This window comes from Aristolochia californica, unplaced genomic scaffold (genome assembly GCF_029961685.1).
Source record: "Aristolochia californica isolate CCGP_79_NKW_82.1479 unplaced genomic scaffold, dmAriCali1.0.hap1 SCAF_4, whole genome shotgun sequence".
Lineage (NCBI taxonomy): Eukaryota > Viridiplantae > Streptophyta > Magnoliopsida > Piperales > Aristolochiaceae > Aristolochia > Aristolochia californica.
The window spans coordinates 14,149,341-14,166,468 of NW_027182103.1; positions in this window are offsets into that span (position 1 = coordinate 14,149,341).

Consider the following 17,128-nt stretch of genomic DNA (forward strand, 5'->3'; position numbering starts at 1 on the left):
TCAAGTTTGGATTTGAAAACAAATTTGAACATCCAAAATGGAAATGCACAAATGCTGAGAGGGATAGTTCCAAAAAGAATCTGTCATTTTTAAGGATAGGCAAAAAGTGGGTTGTTTTGCCTTGTGAATATCCAACCACTTGAGAATTTGATTTTTTCTACTCTTTAAAAATTTTGGGATCATTAGGTCCACTTGCATCCTCAACATGTTTCTGCCATGCATATCCACCACACTTAAAGCATGTTGGGATCAGTTAGAGGTCCCTTTCCTTTAAAATTCCACCAAGCTTATTATTAGGGGTTGTACTTGTGGAATTCCCCAAACATGGATAACAAAACCTTGGAGTCCATTTTTAGTGCGTGAAATAATTTTCAAATTTTTTTTACATACATGAACTCTAAAATTTTCATTTTGTTATGCCTTATATCTTTTTTGTTTAGGAGAAAAAAAGGGAGAGTGAAAACTCAAGTTTGGATCTGAAAACAAATTTGAACATCCAAAATGGAAATACACAAATGCTGAGAGAGATAGTTCCAAAAAGTATCTGTGATTTTTAAGGATAGGCAAAAAGTGGGTTGTTTGGCCCTGGTAAATATCCAACCACTTGAGAATTTGATTTTTTCTACTCCTTGAAAATTTTGGATCGATAGGTTCATTTGCATTCTCAACATGTTTCTGGCATGCATATCCACCACACTTAATGCATGTTGGGATTAGTTAGAGGTCCCTTTCCTATAAAATCCCACCGAGCTTATTATTAGGGGTTGTACTAAGGGAATTTCCCAAGCAAGGATAACAAAACCTTGGAGTCCATTTTTAGTGTGTGAAATAATTTTCAAATTTTTTTTGCATACATGAACTCTAAAATTTTCATTTTGTTATGCCTTATTTTTTTTTTGTTTAGGAGAAAAAATGGGAGAGAGAAAACTCAAGTTTGGATCTGAAAACAAATTTGAACATCCAAAATGGAAATGCACAAATGCTGAGAGAGGTAGTACCAAAAAGTATCTGTGATTTTCAAGTATAGGCAAAAAGTGGGTTGTTTGGCCTTGTAAATATCCAACCACTTGAGAATTTGATTTTTTCTACTCTTTGAAAATTTTGGATCATTAGGTCCACTTGCATCCTCAACATGTTTCTGGCATGCATATCCACCACACTTAATGCAGGTTGGGATCAGTTAGAGGTCCCTTTCCTATAAAATCTCTACAGGCTTATTATTAGGGGTTGTACTAGAGGAATTTCCCAAGCATGGATAAAAAAACCTTGGAGTCCATTTTTAGTATGTGAAATAATTTTCAATTTTTTTTTTCATTCTTGAACTCTAAAACTTTCATTTTGTTATGCCTTATATCTTTTTTGTTTACTCCAAAAAATGGGAGAGAGAAAACTCAAGTTGGGATCTAAAAACAAATTTGAACATCCAAAATGGAAATGCACAAATGCTGAGAGAGGTAGTTCAGAAAAGTATCTGTGATTTTTAAGGATAGGCAAAAAGGGAGTTGTTTGGCCTCGTAAATATGCAACCACTTGAGAATTTGATTTTTTCTACTCCTTGAAATTTTTGGATCATTAGGTCAACTTGCATCCTCAACATGATTCTGGCATGCATATCTACCACACTTAAAGCATGTTGGGATCAGCTAGAGGTCCCTTTCCTATAAAATTCCACCAAGCGTATTATCAGGGGTTGTACTAGTGGAATTTCCCAAACATGGATAACAAAACCTTGGAGTTCATTTTTAGCGAGTGAAATAATTTTCAAATTTTTTTTGCATACGTGAACTCTTAAATTTTTATTTTTTTATGCCTTATATATCTGTTTTGTTTTGGAGACAAAAAGGGTGAGTGAAAACTCAAGTTTGGATCTGAAAACAAATTTGATCATCCAAAATGGAAATGCACAAATGCTGAGAGAGTTAGTTCCAAAAAGTATCTGTGATTTTGAAGGATAGGCAAAAAGTGGGTTGTTTGGTTCTGGTAAATATCCAACCACTTGAGAATTTGATTTTTTCTACTCCTTGAAAATTTTGGATCATTAGGTCCACTTGCATTCTCAACATGTTTCTGGCATGCATATCCACCACACTTAATGCATGTTGGGATTAGTTAGAGGTCCCTTTCCTATAAAATCCCACCAAGCTTATTATTAGGGGTTGTACTTGTGGAATTACCTAAACATGGAGAACAAAACCATGGAGTCCATTTTTAGTGCGTGAAATAATTTTCAAATTTTTTTTGCATACATGAACTCTAAAATTTTCTTTTTGTTATGCCTTATATCTTTTTTGTTTAGGAGAAAAAATGGGAAAGTGAAATCTCAAGTTTGGTTCTGAAAACAAATTTGAACATCCAAAATGGAAATGCACAAATGCTGAGAGAGATAGTTCCAAAAAGTGTCCGTGATTTTTAAGGATAGGCAAAAAGTGGGTTTTTTGGCTCTAGTAAATATCCAACCACTTGAGAATTTGATTTTTCATACTCCTCGAAATTTTTCGATCATTAGCTCCACTTGCATCCTCAACATGTTTCTGGCATGCATATCCACCACACCTAATGCATGTTGGGATCAGTTAGAGGTCCCTTTCCCATAAAAAAACACCAAGCTTATTATTAGGGGTTGTACTAGGGGAATTTCCCAAGCATGGATAACAAACCTTGGAGTCCATTTTTAGTGTGTGAAATAATTATTAAATTTTTTTTGCATACAAGAACTCTAAAATTTTCATTTAGTTATGCCTTATGTCTTTTTTGTTTAGGAGAAAAAAAAGGAGAGTGAAAACTCAAGTTTGGATTTGAAAACAAATTTGAACATCCAAAATGGAAATGCACAAATGCTGAGAGGGATAGTTCCAAAAAGAATCTGTCATTTTTAAGGATAGGCAAAAAGTGGGTTGTTTTGCCTTGTGAATATCCAACCACTTGAGAATTTGATTTTTTCTACTCTTTAAAAATTTTGGGATCATTAGGTCCACTTGCATCCTCAACATGTTTCTGCCATGCATATCCACCACACTTAAAGCATGTTGGGATCAGTTAGAGGTCCCTTTCCTTTAAAATTCCACCAAGCTTATTATTAGGGGTTGTACTTGTGGAATTCCCCAAACATGGATAACAAAACCTTGGAGTCCATTTTTAGTGCGTGAAATAATTTTCAAATTTTTTTTACATACATGAACTCTAAAATTTTCATTTTGTTATGCCTTATATCTTTTTTGTTTAGGAGAAAAAAAGGGAGAGTGAAAACTCAAGTTTGGATCTGAAAACAAATTTGAACATCCAAAATGGAAATACACAAATGCTGAGAGAGATAGTTCCAAAAAGTATCTGTGATTTTTAAGGATAGGCAAAAAGTGGGTTGTTTGGCCCTGGTAAATATCCAACCACTTGAGAATTTGATTTTTTCTACTCCTTGAAAATTTTGGATCGATAGGTTCATTTGTATTCTCAACATGTTTCTGGCATGCATATCCACCACACTTAATGCATGTTGGGATTAGTTAGAGGTCCCTTTCCTATAAAATCCCACCGAGCTTATTATTAGGGGTTGTACTAAGGGAATTTCCCAAGCAAGGATAACAAAACCTTGGAGTCCATTTTTAGTGTGTGAAATAATTTTCAAATTTTTTTTGCATACATGAACTCTAAAATTTTCATTTTGTTATGCCTTATTTTTTTTTTGTTTAGGAGAAAAAATGGGAGAGAGAAAACTCAAGTTTGGATCTGAAAACAAATTTGAACATCCAAAATGGAAATGCACAAATGCTGAGAGAGGTAGTACCAAAAAGTATCTGTGATTTTCAAGTATAGGCAAAAAGTGGGTTGTTTGGCCTTGTAAATATCCAACCACTTGAGAATTTGATTTTTTCTACTCTTTGAAAATTTTGGATCATTAGGTCCACTTGCATCCTCAACATGTTTCTGGCATGCATATCCACCACACTTAATGCAGGTTGGGATCAGTTAGAGGTCCCTTTCCTATAAAATCTCTACAGGCTTATTATTAGGGGTTGTACTAGAGGAATTTCCCAAGCATGGATAAAAAAACCTTGGAGTCCATTTTTAGTATGTGAAATAATTTTCAATTTTTTTTTTCATTCTTGAACTCTAAAACTTTCATTTTGTTATGCCTTATATCTTTTTTGTTTACTCCAAAAAATGGGAGAGAGAAAACTCAAGTTGGGATCTAAAAACAAATTTGAACATCCAAAATGGAAATGCACAAATGCTGAGAGAGGTAGTTCAGAAAAGTATCTGTGATTTTTAAGGATAGGCAAAAAGGGAGTTGTTTGGCCTCGTAAATATGCAACCACTTGAGAATTTGATTTTTTCTACTCCTTGAAATTTTTGGATCATTAGGTCAACTTGCATCCTCAACATGATTCTGGCATGCATATCTACCACACTTAAAGCATGTTGGGATCAGCTAGAGGTCCCTTTCCTATAAAATTCCACCAAGCGTATTATCAGGGGTTGTACTAGTGGAATTTCCCAAACATGGATAACAAAACCTTGGAGTTCATTTTTAGCGAGTGAAATAATTTTCAAATTTTTTTTGCATACGTGAACTCTTAAATTTTTATTTTTTTATGCCTTATATATCTGTTTTGTTTAGGAGACAAAAAGGGTGAGTGAAAACTCAAGTTTGGATCTGAAAACAAATTTGATCATCCAAAATGGAAATGCACAAATGCTGAGAGAGTTAGTTCCAAAAAGTATCTGTGATTTTGAAGGATAGGCAAAAAGTGGGTTGTTTGGTTCTGGTAAATATCCAACCACTTGAGAATTTGATTTTTTCTACTCCTTGAAAATTTTGGATCATTAGGTCCACTTGCATTCTCAACATGTTTCTGGCATGCATATCCACCACACTTAATGCATGTTGGGATTAGTTAGAGGTCCCTTTCCTATAAAATCCCACCAAGCTTATTATTAGGGGTTGTACTTGTGGAATTACCTAAACATGGAGAACAAAACCATGGAGTCCATTTTTAGTGCGTGAAATAATTTTCAAATTTTTTTTGCATACATGAACTCTAAAATTTTCTTTTTGTTATGCCTTATATCTTTTTTGTTTAGGAGAAAAAATGGGAAAGTGAAATCTCAAGTTTGGTTCTGAAAACAAATTTGAACATCCAAAATGGAAATGCACAAATGCTGAGAGAGATAGTTCCAAAAAGTATCCGTGATTTTTAAGGATAGGCAAAAAGTGGGTTTTTTGGCTCTAGTAAATATCCAACCACTTGAGAATTTGATTTTTCATACTCCTCGAAATTTTTCGATCATTAGCTCCACTTGCATCCTCAACATGTTTCTGGCATGCATATCCACCACACCTAATGCATGTTGGGATCAGTTAGAGGTCCCTTTCCCATAAAAAAACACCAAGCTTATTATTAGGGGTTGTACTAGGGGAATTTCCCAAGCATGGATAACAAACCTTGGAGTCCATTTTTAGTGTGTGAAATAATTATTAAATTTTTTTTGCATACAAGAACTCTAAAATTTTCATTTAGTTATGCCTTATGTCTTTTTTGTTTAGGAGAAAAAAAAGGAGAGTGAAAACTCAAGTTTGGATTTGAAAACAAATTTGAACATCCAAAATGGAAATGCACAAATGCTGAGAGGGATAGTTCCAAAAAGAATCTGTCATTTTTAAGGATAGGCAAAAAGTGGGTTGTTTTGCCTTGTGAATATCCAACCACTTGAGAATTTGATTTTTTCTACTCTTTAAAAATTTTGGGATCATTAGGTCCACTTGCATCCTCAACATGTTTCTGCCATGCATATCCACCACACTTAAAGCATGTTGGGATCAGTTAGAGGTCCCTTTCCTTTAAAATTCCACCAAGCTTATTATTAGGGGTTGTACTTGTGGAATTCCCCAAACATGGATAACAAAACCTTGGAGTCCATTTTTAGTGCGTGAAATAATTTTCAAATTTTTTTTACATACATGAACTCTAAAATTTTCATTTTGTTATGCCTTATATCTTTTTTGTTTAGGAGAAAAAAAGGGAGAGTGAAAACTCAAGTTTGGATCTGAAAACAAATTTGAACATCCAAAATGGAAATACACAAATGCTGAGAGAGATAGTTCCAAAACGTATCTGTGATTTTTAAGGATAGGCAAAAAGTGGGTTGTTTGGCCCTGGTAAATATCCAACCACTTGAGAATTTGATTTTTTCTACTCCTTGAAAATTTTGGATCGATAGGTTCATTTGCATTCTCAACATGTTTCTGGCATGCATATCCACCACACTTAATGCATGTTGGGATTAGTTAGAGGTCCCTTTCCTATAAAATCCCACCGAGCTTATTATTAGGGGTTGTACTAAGGGAATTTCCCAAGCAAGGATAACAAAACCTTGGAGTCCATTTTTAGCGTGTGAAATAATTTTCAAATTTTTTTTGCATACATGAACTCTAAAATTTTCATTTTGTTATGCCTTATATTTTTTTTGTTTAGGAGAAAAAATGGGAGAGAGAAAACTCAAGTTTGGATCTGAAAACAAATTTGAACATCCAAAATGGAAATGCACAAATGCTGAGAGAGGTAGTACCAAAAAGTATCTGTGATTTTCAAGTATAGGCAAAAAGTGGGTTGTTTGGCCTTGTAAATATCCAACCACTTGAGAATTTGATTTTTTCTACTCTTTGAAAATTTTGGATCATTAGGTCCACTTGCATCCTCAACATGTTTCTGGCATGCATATCCACCACACTTAATGCAGGTTGGGATCAGTTAGAGGTCCCTTTCCTATAAAATCTCTACAGGCTTATTATTAGGGGTTGTACTAGAGGAATTTCCCAAGCATGGATAAAAAAACCTTGGAGTCCATTTTTAGTATGTGAAATAATTTTCAATTTTTTTTTTTTCATTCTTGAACTCTAAAACTTTCATTTTGTTATGCCTTATATCTTTTTTGTTTACTCCAAAAAATGGGAGAGAGAAAACTCAAGTTGGGATCTAAAAACAAATTTGAACATCCAAAATGGAAATGCACAAATGCTGAGAGAGGTAGTTCAGAAAAGTATCTGTGATTTTTAAGGATAGGCAAAAAGGGAGTTGTTTGGCCTTGTAAATATGCAACCACTTGAGAATTTGATTTTTTCTACTCCTTGAAATTTTTGGATCATTAGGTCAACTTGCATCCTCAACATGATTCTGGCATGCATATCTACCACACTTAAAGCATGTTGGGATCAGTTAGAGGTCCCTTTCCTATAAAATTCCACCAAGCGTATTATTAGGGGTTGTACTAGTGGAATTTCCCAAACATGGATAACAAAACCTTGGAGTTCATTTTTAGCGAGTGAAATAATTTTCAAATTTTTTTTGCATACATGAACTCTTAAATTTTTATTTTTTTATGCCTTATATATCTGTTTTGTTTAGGAGACAAAAAGGGTGAGTGAAAACTCAAGTTTGGATCTGAAAACAAATTTGATCATCCAAAATGGAAATGCACAAATGCTGAGAGAGTTAGTTCCAAAAAGTATCTGTGATTTTGAAGGATAGGCAAAAAGTGGGTTGTTTGGCTCTGGTAAATATCCAACCACTTGAGAATTTGATTTTTTCTACTCCTTGAAAATTTTGGATCATTAGGTCCACTTGCATTCTCAACATGTTTCTGGCATGCATATCCACCACACTTAATGCATGTTGGGATTAGTTAGAGGTCCCTTTCCTATAAAATCCCACCAAGCTTATTATTAGGGGTTGTACTTGTGGAATTACCTAAACATGGAGAACAAAACCATGGAGTCCATTTTTAGTGCGTGAAATAATTTTCAAATTTTTTTTGCATACATGAACTCTAAAATTTTCTTTTTGTTATGCCTTATATCATTTTTGTTTAGGAGAAAAAATGGGAAAGTGAAATCTCAAGTTTGGTTCTGAAAACAAATTTGAACATCCAAAATGGAAATGCACAAATGCTGAGAGAGATAGTTCCAAAAAGTATCCGTGATTTTTAAGGATAGGCAAAAAGTGGGTTTTTTGGCTCTAGTAAATATCCAACCACTTGAGAATTTGATTTTTCCTACTCCTTGAAATTTTTCGATCATTAGCTCCACTTGCATCCTCAACATGTTTCTGGCATGCATATCCACCACACCTAATGCATGTTGGGATCAGTTAGAGGTCCCTTTCCCATAAAAAAACACCAAGCTTATTATTAGGGGTTGTACTAGGGGAATTTCCCAAGCATGGATAACAAACCATGGAGTCCATTTTTAGTGTGTGAAATAATTATTAAATTTTTTTTGCATACAAGAACTCTAAAATTTTCATTTAGTTATGCCTTATGTCTTTTTTGTTTAGGAGAAAAAAAAGGAGAGTGAAAACTCAAGTTTGGATTTGAAAACAAATTTGAACATCCAAAATGGAAATGCACAAATGCTGAGAGGGATAGTTCCAAAAAGAATCTGTCATTTTTAAGGATAGGCAAAAAGTGGGTTGTTTTGCCTTGTGAATATCCAACCACTTGAGAATTTGATTTTTTCTACTCCTTAAAAATTTTGGGATCATTAGGTCCTCTTGCATCCTCAACATGTTTCTGCCATGCATATCCACCACACTTAAAGCATGTTGGGATCAGTTAGAGGTCCCTTTCCTTTAAAATTCCACCAAGCTTATTATTAGGGGTTGTACTTGTGGAATTCCCCAAACATGGATAACAAAACCTTGGAGTCCATTTTTAGTGCGTGAAATAATTTTCAAATTTTTTTTACATACATGAACTCTAAAATTTTCATTTTGTTATGCCTTATATCTTTTTTGTTTAGGAGAAAAAAAGGGAGAGTGAAAACTCAAGTTTGGATCTGAAAACAAATTTGAACATCCAAAATGGAAATACACAAATGCTGAGAGAGATAGTTCCAAAAAGTATCTGTGATTTTTAAGGATAGGCAAAAAGTGGGTTGTTTGGCCCTGGTAAATATCCAACCACTTGAGAATTTGATTTTTTCTACTCCTTGAAAATTTTGGATCGATAGGTTCATTTGCATTCTCAACATGTTTCTGGCATGCATATCCACCACACTTAATGCATGTTGGGATTAGTTAGAGGTCCCTTTCCTATAAAATCCCACCGAGCTTATTATTAGGGGTTGTACTAAGGGAATTTCCCAAGCAAGGATAACAAAACCTTGGAGTCCATTTTTAGTGTGTCAAATAATTTTCAAATTTTTTTTGCATACATGAACTCTAAAATTTTCATTTTGTTATGCCTTATATTTTTTTTGTTTAGGAGAAAAAATGGGAGAGAGAAAACTCAAGTTTGGATCTGAAAACAAATTTGAACATCCAAAATGGAAATGCACAAATGCTGAGAGAGGTAGTACCAAAAAGTATCTGTGATTTTCAAGTATAGGCAAAAAGTGGGTTGTTTGGCCTTGTAAATATCCAACCACTTGAGAATTTGATTTTTTCTACTCTTTGAAAATTTTGGATCATTAGGTCCACTTGCATCCTCAACATGTTTCTGACATGCATATCCACCACACTTAATGCAGGTTGGGATCAGTTAGAGGTCCCTTTCCTATAAAATCTCTACAGGCTTATTATTAGGGGTTGTACTAGAGGAATTTCCCAAGCATGGATAAAAAAACCTTGGAGTCCATTTTTAGTATGTGAAATAATTTTCGATTTTTTTTTTTTTTCATTCTTGAACTCTAAAACTTTCATTTTGTTATGCGTTATATCTTTTTTGTTTACTCCAAAAAATGGGAGAGAGAAAACTCAAGTTGGGATCTAAAAACAAATTTGAACATCCAAAATGGAAATGCACAAATGCTGAGAGAGGTAGTTCAGAAAAGTATCTGTGATTTTTAAGGATAGGCAAAAAGGGAGTTGTTTGGCCTTGTAAATATGCAACCACTTGAGAATTTGATTTTTTCTACTCCTTGAAATTTTTGGATCATTAGGTCAACTTGCATCCTCAACATAATTCTGGCATGCATATCTACCACACTTAAAGCATGTTGGGATCAGTTAGAGGTCCCTTTCCTATAAAATTCCACCAAGCGTATTATTAGGGGTTGTACTAGTGGAATTTCCCAAACATGGATAACAAAACCTTGGAGTCCATTTTTAGCGAGTGAAATAATTTTCAAATTTTTTTTGCATACATGAACTCTTAAATTTTTATTTTTTTATGCCTTATATATCTGTTTTGTTTAGGAGACAAAAAGGGTGAGTGAAAACTCAAGTTTGGATCTGAAAGAAAATTTGATCATCCAAAATGGAAATGCACAAATGCTGAGAGAGTTAGTTCCAAAAAGTATCTGTGATTTTGAAGGATAGGCAAAAAGTGGGTTGTTTGGCTCTGGTAAATATCCAACCACTTGAGAATTTGATTTTTTCTACTCCTTGAAAATTTTGGATCATTAGGTCCACTTGCATTCTCAACATGTTTCTGGCATGCATATCCACCACACTTAATGCATGTTGGGATTAGTTAGAGGTCCCTTTCCTATAAAATCCCACCAAGCTTATTATTAGGGGTTGTACTTGTGGAATTACCTAAACATGGAGAACAAAACCATGGAGTCCATTTTTAGTGCGTGAAATAATTTTCAAATTTTTTTTGCATACATGAACTCTAAAATTTTCTTTTTGTTATGCCTTATATCTTTTTTGTTTAGGAGAAAAAATGGGAAAGTGAAATCTCAAGTTTGGTTCTGAAAACAAATTTGAACATCCAAAATGGAAATGCACAAATGCTGAGAGAGATAGTTCCAAAAAGTATCCGTGATTTTTAAGGATAGGCAAAAAGTGGGTTTTTTGGCTCTAGTAAATATCCAACCACTTGAGAATTTGATTTTTCCTACTCCTTGAAATTTTTCGATCATTAGCTCCACTTGCATCCTCAACATGTTTCTGGCATGCATATCCACCACACCTAATGCATGTTGGGATCAGTTAGAGGTCCCTTTCCCATAAAAAAACACCAAGCTTATTATTAGGGGTTGTACTAGGGGAATTTCCCAAGCATGGATAACAAACCTTGGAGTCCATTTTTAGTGTGTGAAATAATTATTAAATTTTTTTTGCATACACGAACTCTAAAATTTTCATTTAGTTATGCCTTATGTCTTTTTTGTTTAGGAGAAAAAAAAGGAGAGTGAAAACTCAAGTTTGGATTTGAAAACAAATTTGAACATCCAAAATGGAAATGCACAAATGCTGAGAGGGATAGTTCCAAAAAGAATCTGTCATTTTTAAGGATAGGCAAAAAGTGGGTTGTTTTGCCTTGTGAATATCCAACCACTTGAGAATTTGATTTTTTCTACTCCTTAAAAATTTTGGGATCATTAGGTCCACTTGCATCCTCAACATGTTTCTGCCATGCATATCCACCACACTTAAAGCATGTTGGGATCAGTTAGAGGTCCCTTTCCTTTAAAATTCCACCAAGCTTATTATTAGGGGTTGTACTTGTGGAATTCCCCAAACATGGATAACAAAACCTTGGAGTCCATTTTTAGTGCGTGAAATAATTTTCAAATTTTTTTTACATACATGAACTCTAAAATTTTCATTTTGTTATGCCTTATATCTTTTTTGTTTAGGAGAAAAAAAGGGAGAGTGAAAACTCAAGTTTGGATCTGAAAACAAATTTGAACATCCAAAATGGAAATACACAAATGCTGAGAGAGATAGTTCCAAAAAGTATCTGTGATTTTTAAGGATAGGCAAAAAGTGGGTTGTTTGGCCCTGGTAAATATCCAACCACTTGAGAATTTGATTTTTTCTACTCCTTGAAAATTTTGGATCGATAGGTTCATTTGCATTCTCAACATGTTTCTGGCATGCATATCCACCACACTTAATGCATGTTGGGATTAGTTAGAGGTCCCTTTCCTATAAAATCCCACCGAGCTTATTATTAGGGGTTGTACTAAGGGAATTTCCCAAGCAAGGATAACAAAACCTTGGAGTCCATTTTTAGTGTGTGAAATAATTTTCAAATTTTTTTTGCATACATGAACTCTAAAATTTTCATTTTGTTATGCCTTATTTTTTTTTTGTTTAGGAGAAAAAATGGGAGAGAGAAAACTCAAGTTTGGATCTGAAAACAAATTTGAACATCCAAAATGGAAATGCACAAATGCTGAGAGAGGTAGTACCAAAAAGTATCTGTGATTTTCAAGTATATGCAAAAAGTGGGTTGTTTGGCCTTGTAAATATCCAACCACTTGAGAATTTGATTTTTTCTACTCTTTGAAAATTTTGGATCATTAGGTCCACTTGCATCCTCAACATGTTTCTGGCATGCATATCCACCACACTTAATGCAGGTTGGGATCAGTTAGAGGTCCCTTTCCTATAAAATCTCTACAGGCTTATTATTAGGGGTTGTACTAGAGGAATTTCCCAATCATGGATAAAAAAACCTTGGAGTCCATTTTTAGTATGTGAAATAATTTTCAGTTTTTTTTTCATTCTTGAACTCTAAAACTTTCATTTTGTTATGCCTTATATCTTTTTTGTTTACTCCAAAAAATGGGAGAGAGAAAACTCAAGTTGGGATCTAAAAACAAATTTGAACATCCAAAATGGAAATGCACAAATGCTGAGAGAGGTAGTTCAGAAAAGTATCTGTGATTTTTAAGGAAAGGCAAAAAGGGAGTTGTTTGGCCTCGTAAATATGCAACCACTTGAGAATTTGATTTTTTCTACTCCTTGAAATTTTTGGATCATTAGGTCAACTTGCATCCTCAACATGATTCTGGCATGCATATCTACCACACCTAAAGCATGTTGGGATCAGCTAGAGGTCCCTTTCCTATAAAATTCCACCAAGCGTATTATCAGGGGTTGTACTAGTGGAATTTCCCAAACATGGATAACAAAACCTTGGAGTTCATTTTTAGCGAGTGAAATAATTTTCAAATTTTTTTTGCATACGTGAACTCTTAAATTTTTATTTTTTTATGCCTTATATATCTGTTTTGTTTAGGAGACAAAAAGGGTGAGTGAAAACTCAAGTTTGGATCTGAAAACAAATTTGATCATCCAAAATGGAAATGCACAAATGCTGAGAGAGTTAGTTCCAAAAAGTATCTGTGATTTTGAAGGATAGGCAAAAAGTGGGTTGTTTGGCTCTGGTAAATATCCAACCACTTGAGAATTTGATTTTTTCTACTCCTTGAAAATTTTGGATCATTAGGTCCACTTGCATTCTCAACATGTTTCTGGCATGCATATCCACCACACTTAATGCATGTTGGGATTAGTTAGAGGTCCCTTTCCTATAAAATCCCACCAAGCTTATTATTAGGGGTTGTACTTGTGGAATTACCTAAACATGGAGAACAAAACCATGGAGTCCATTTTTAGTGCGTGAAATAATTTTCAAATTTTTTTTGCATACATGAACTCTAAAATTTTCTTTTTGTTATGCCTTATATCTTTTTTGTTTAGGAGAAAAAATGGGAAAGTGAAATCTCAAGTTTGGTTCTGAAAACAAATTTGAACATCCAAAATGGAAATGCACAAATGCTGAGAGAGATAGTTCCAAAAAGTATCCGTGATTTTTAAGGATAGGCAAAAAGTGGGTTTTTTGGCTCTAGTAAATATCCAACCACTTGAGAATTTGATTTTTCATACTCCTCGAAATTTTTCGATCATTAGCTCCACTTGCATCCTCAACATGTTTCTGGCATGCATATCCACCACACCTAATGCATGTTGGGATCAGTTAGAGGTCCCTTTCCCATAAAAAAACACCAAGCTTATTATTAGGGGTTGTACTAGGGGAATTTCCCAAGCATGGATAACAAACCTTGGAGTCCATTTTTAGTGTGTGAAATAATTATTAAATTTTTTTTGCATACAAGAACTCTAAAATTTTCATTTAGTTATGCCTTATGTCTTTTTTTTTTAGGAGAAAAAAAAGGAGAGTGAAAACTCAAGTTTGGATTTGAAAACAAATTTGAACATCCAAAATGGAAATGCACAAATGCTGAGAGAGGTAGTACCAAAAAGTATCTGTGATTTTCAAGTATAGGCAAAAAGTGGGTTGTTTGGCCTTGTAAATATCCAACCACTTGAGAATTTGATTTTTTCTACTCTTTGAAAATTTTGGATCATTAGGTCCACTTGCATCCTCAACATGTTTCTGGCATGCATATCCACCACACTTAATGCAGGTTGGGATCAGTTAGAGGTCCCTTTCCTATAAAATCTCTACAGGCTTATTATTAGGGGTTGTACTAGAGGAATTTCCCAAGCATGGAGAAAAAAACCTTGGAGTCCATTTTTAGTATGTGAAATAATTTTCAATTTTTTTTTTTCATTCTTGAACTCTAAAACTTTCATTTTGTTATGCCTTATATCTTTTTTGTTTACTCCAAAAAATGGGAGAGAGAAAACTCAAGTTGGGATCTAAAAACAAATTTGAACATCCAAAATGGAAATGCACAAATGCTGAGAGAGGTAGTTCAGAAAAGTATCTGTGATTTTTAAGGATAGGCAAAAAGGGAGTTGTTTGGCCTTGTAAATATGCAACCACTTGAGAATTTGATTTTTTCTACTCCTTGAAATTTTTGGATCATTAGGTCAACTTGCATCCTCAACATGATTCTGGCATGCATATCTACCACACTTAAAGCATGTTGGGATCAGTTAGAGGTCCCTTTCCTATAAAATTCCACCAAGCGTATTATTAGGGGTTGTACTAGTGGAATTTCCCAAACATGGATAACAAAACCTTGGAGTTCATTTTTAGCGAGTGAAATAATTTTCAAATTTTTTTTGCATACATGAACTCTTAAATTTTTATTTTTTTATGCCTTATATATCTGTTTTGTTTAGGAGACAAAAAGGGTGAGTGAAAACTCAAGTTTGGATCTGAAAACAAATTTGATCATCCAAAATGGAAATGCACAAATGCTGAGAGAGTTAGTTCCAAAAAGTATCTGTGATTTTGAAGGATAGGCAAAAAGTGGGTTGTTTGGCTCTGGTAAATATCCAACCACTTGAGAATTTGATTTTTTCTACTCCTTGAAAATTTTGGATCATTAGGTCCACTTGCATTCTCAACATGTTTCTGGCATGCATATCCACCACACTTAATGCATGTTGGGATTAGTTAGAGGTCCCTTTCCTATAAAATCCCACCAAGCTTATTATTAGGGGTTGTACTTGTGGAATTACCTAAACATGGAGAACAAAACCATGGAGTCCATTTTTGGTGCGTGAAATAATTTTCAAATTTTTTTTGCATACATGAACTCTAAAATTTTCTTTTTGTTATGCCTTATATCTTTTTTGTTTAGGAGAAAAAATGGGAAAGTGAAATCTCAAGTTTGGTTCTGAAAACAAATTTGAACATCCAAAATGGAAATGCACAAATGCTGAGAGAGATAGTTCCAAAAAGTATCCGTGATTTTTAAGGATAGGCAAAAAGTGGGTTTTTTGGCTCTAGTAAATATCCAACCACTTGAGAATTTGATTTTTCCTACTCCTTGAAATCTTTCGATCATTAGCTCCATTTGCATCCTCAACATGTTTCTGGCATGCATATCCACCACACCTAATGCATGTTGGGATCAGTTAGAGGTCCCTTTCCCATAAAAAAACACCAAGCTTATTATTAGGGGTTGTACTAGGGGAATTTCCCAAGCATGGATAACAAACCTTGGAGTCCATTTTTAGTGTGTGAAATAATTATTAAATTTTTTTTGCATACAAGAACTCTAAAATTTTCATTTAGTTATGCCTAATGTCTTTTTTGTTTAGGAGAAAAAAAAAGGAGAGTGAAAACTCAAGTTTGGATTTGAAAACAAATTTGAACATCCAAAATGGAAATGCACAAATGCTGAGAGGGATAGTTCCAAAAAGAATCTGTCATTTTTAAGGATAGGCAAAAAGTGGGTTGTTTTGCCTTGTGAATATCCAACCACTTGAGAATTTGATTTTTTCTACTCCTTAAAAATTTTGGGATCATTAGGTCCACTTGCATCCTCAACATGTTTCTGCCATGCATATCCACCACACTTAAAGCATGTTGGGATCAGTTAGAGGTCCCTTTCCTTTAAAATTCCACCAAGCTTATTATTAGGGGTTGTACTTGTGGAATTCCCCAAACATGGATAACAAAACCTTGGAGTCCATTTTTAGTGCGTGAAATAATTTTCAAATTTTTTTTACATACATGAACTCTAAAATTTTCATTTTGTTATGCCTTATATCTTTTTTGTTTAGGAGAAAAAAAGGGAGAGTGAAAACTCAAGTTTGGATCTGAAAACAAATTTGAACATCCAAAATGGAAATACACAAATGCTGAGAGAGATAGTTCCAAAACGTATCTGTGATTTTTAAGGATAGGCAAAAAGTGGGTTGTTTGGCCCTGGTAAATATCCAACCACTTGAGAATTTGATTTTTTCTACTCCTTGAAAATTTTGGATCGATAGGTTCATTTGCATTCTCAACATGTTTCTGGCATGCATATCCACCACACTTAATGCATGTTGGGATTAGTTAGAGGTCCCTTTCCTATAAAATCCCACCGAGCTTATTATTAGGGGTTGTACTAAGGGAATTTCCCAAGCAAGGATAACAAAACCTTGGAGTCCATTTTTAGCGTGTGAAATAATTTTCAAATTTTTTTTGCATACATGAACTCTAAAATTTTCATTTTGTTATGCCTTATATTTTTTTTGTTTAGGAGAAAAAATGGGAGAGAGAAAACTCAAGTTTGGATCTGAAAACAAATTTGAACATCCAAAATGGAAATGCACAAATGCTGAGAGAGGTAGTACCAAAAAGTATCTGTGATTTTCAAGTATAGGCAAAAAGTGGGTTGTTTGGCCTTGTAAATATCCAACCACTTGAGAATTTGATTTTTTCTACTCTTTGAAAATTTTGGATCATTAGGTCCACTTGCATCCTCAACATGTTTCTGGCATGCATATCCACCACACTTAATGCAGGTTGGGATCAGTTAGAGGTCCCTTTCCTATAAAATCTCTACAGGCTTATTATTAGGGGTTGTACTAGAGGAATTTCCCAAGCATGGATAAAAAAACCTTGGAGTCCATTTTTAGTATGTGAAATAATTTTCAATTTTTTTTTTTTCATTCTTGAACTCTAAAACTTTCATTTTGTTATGCCT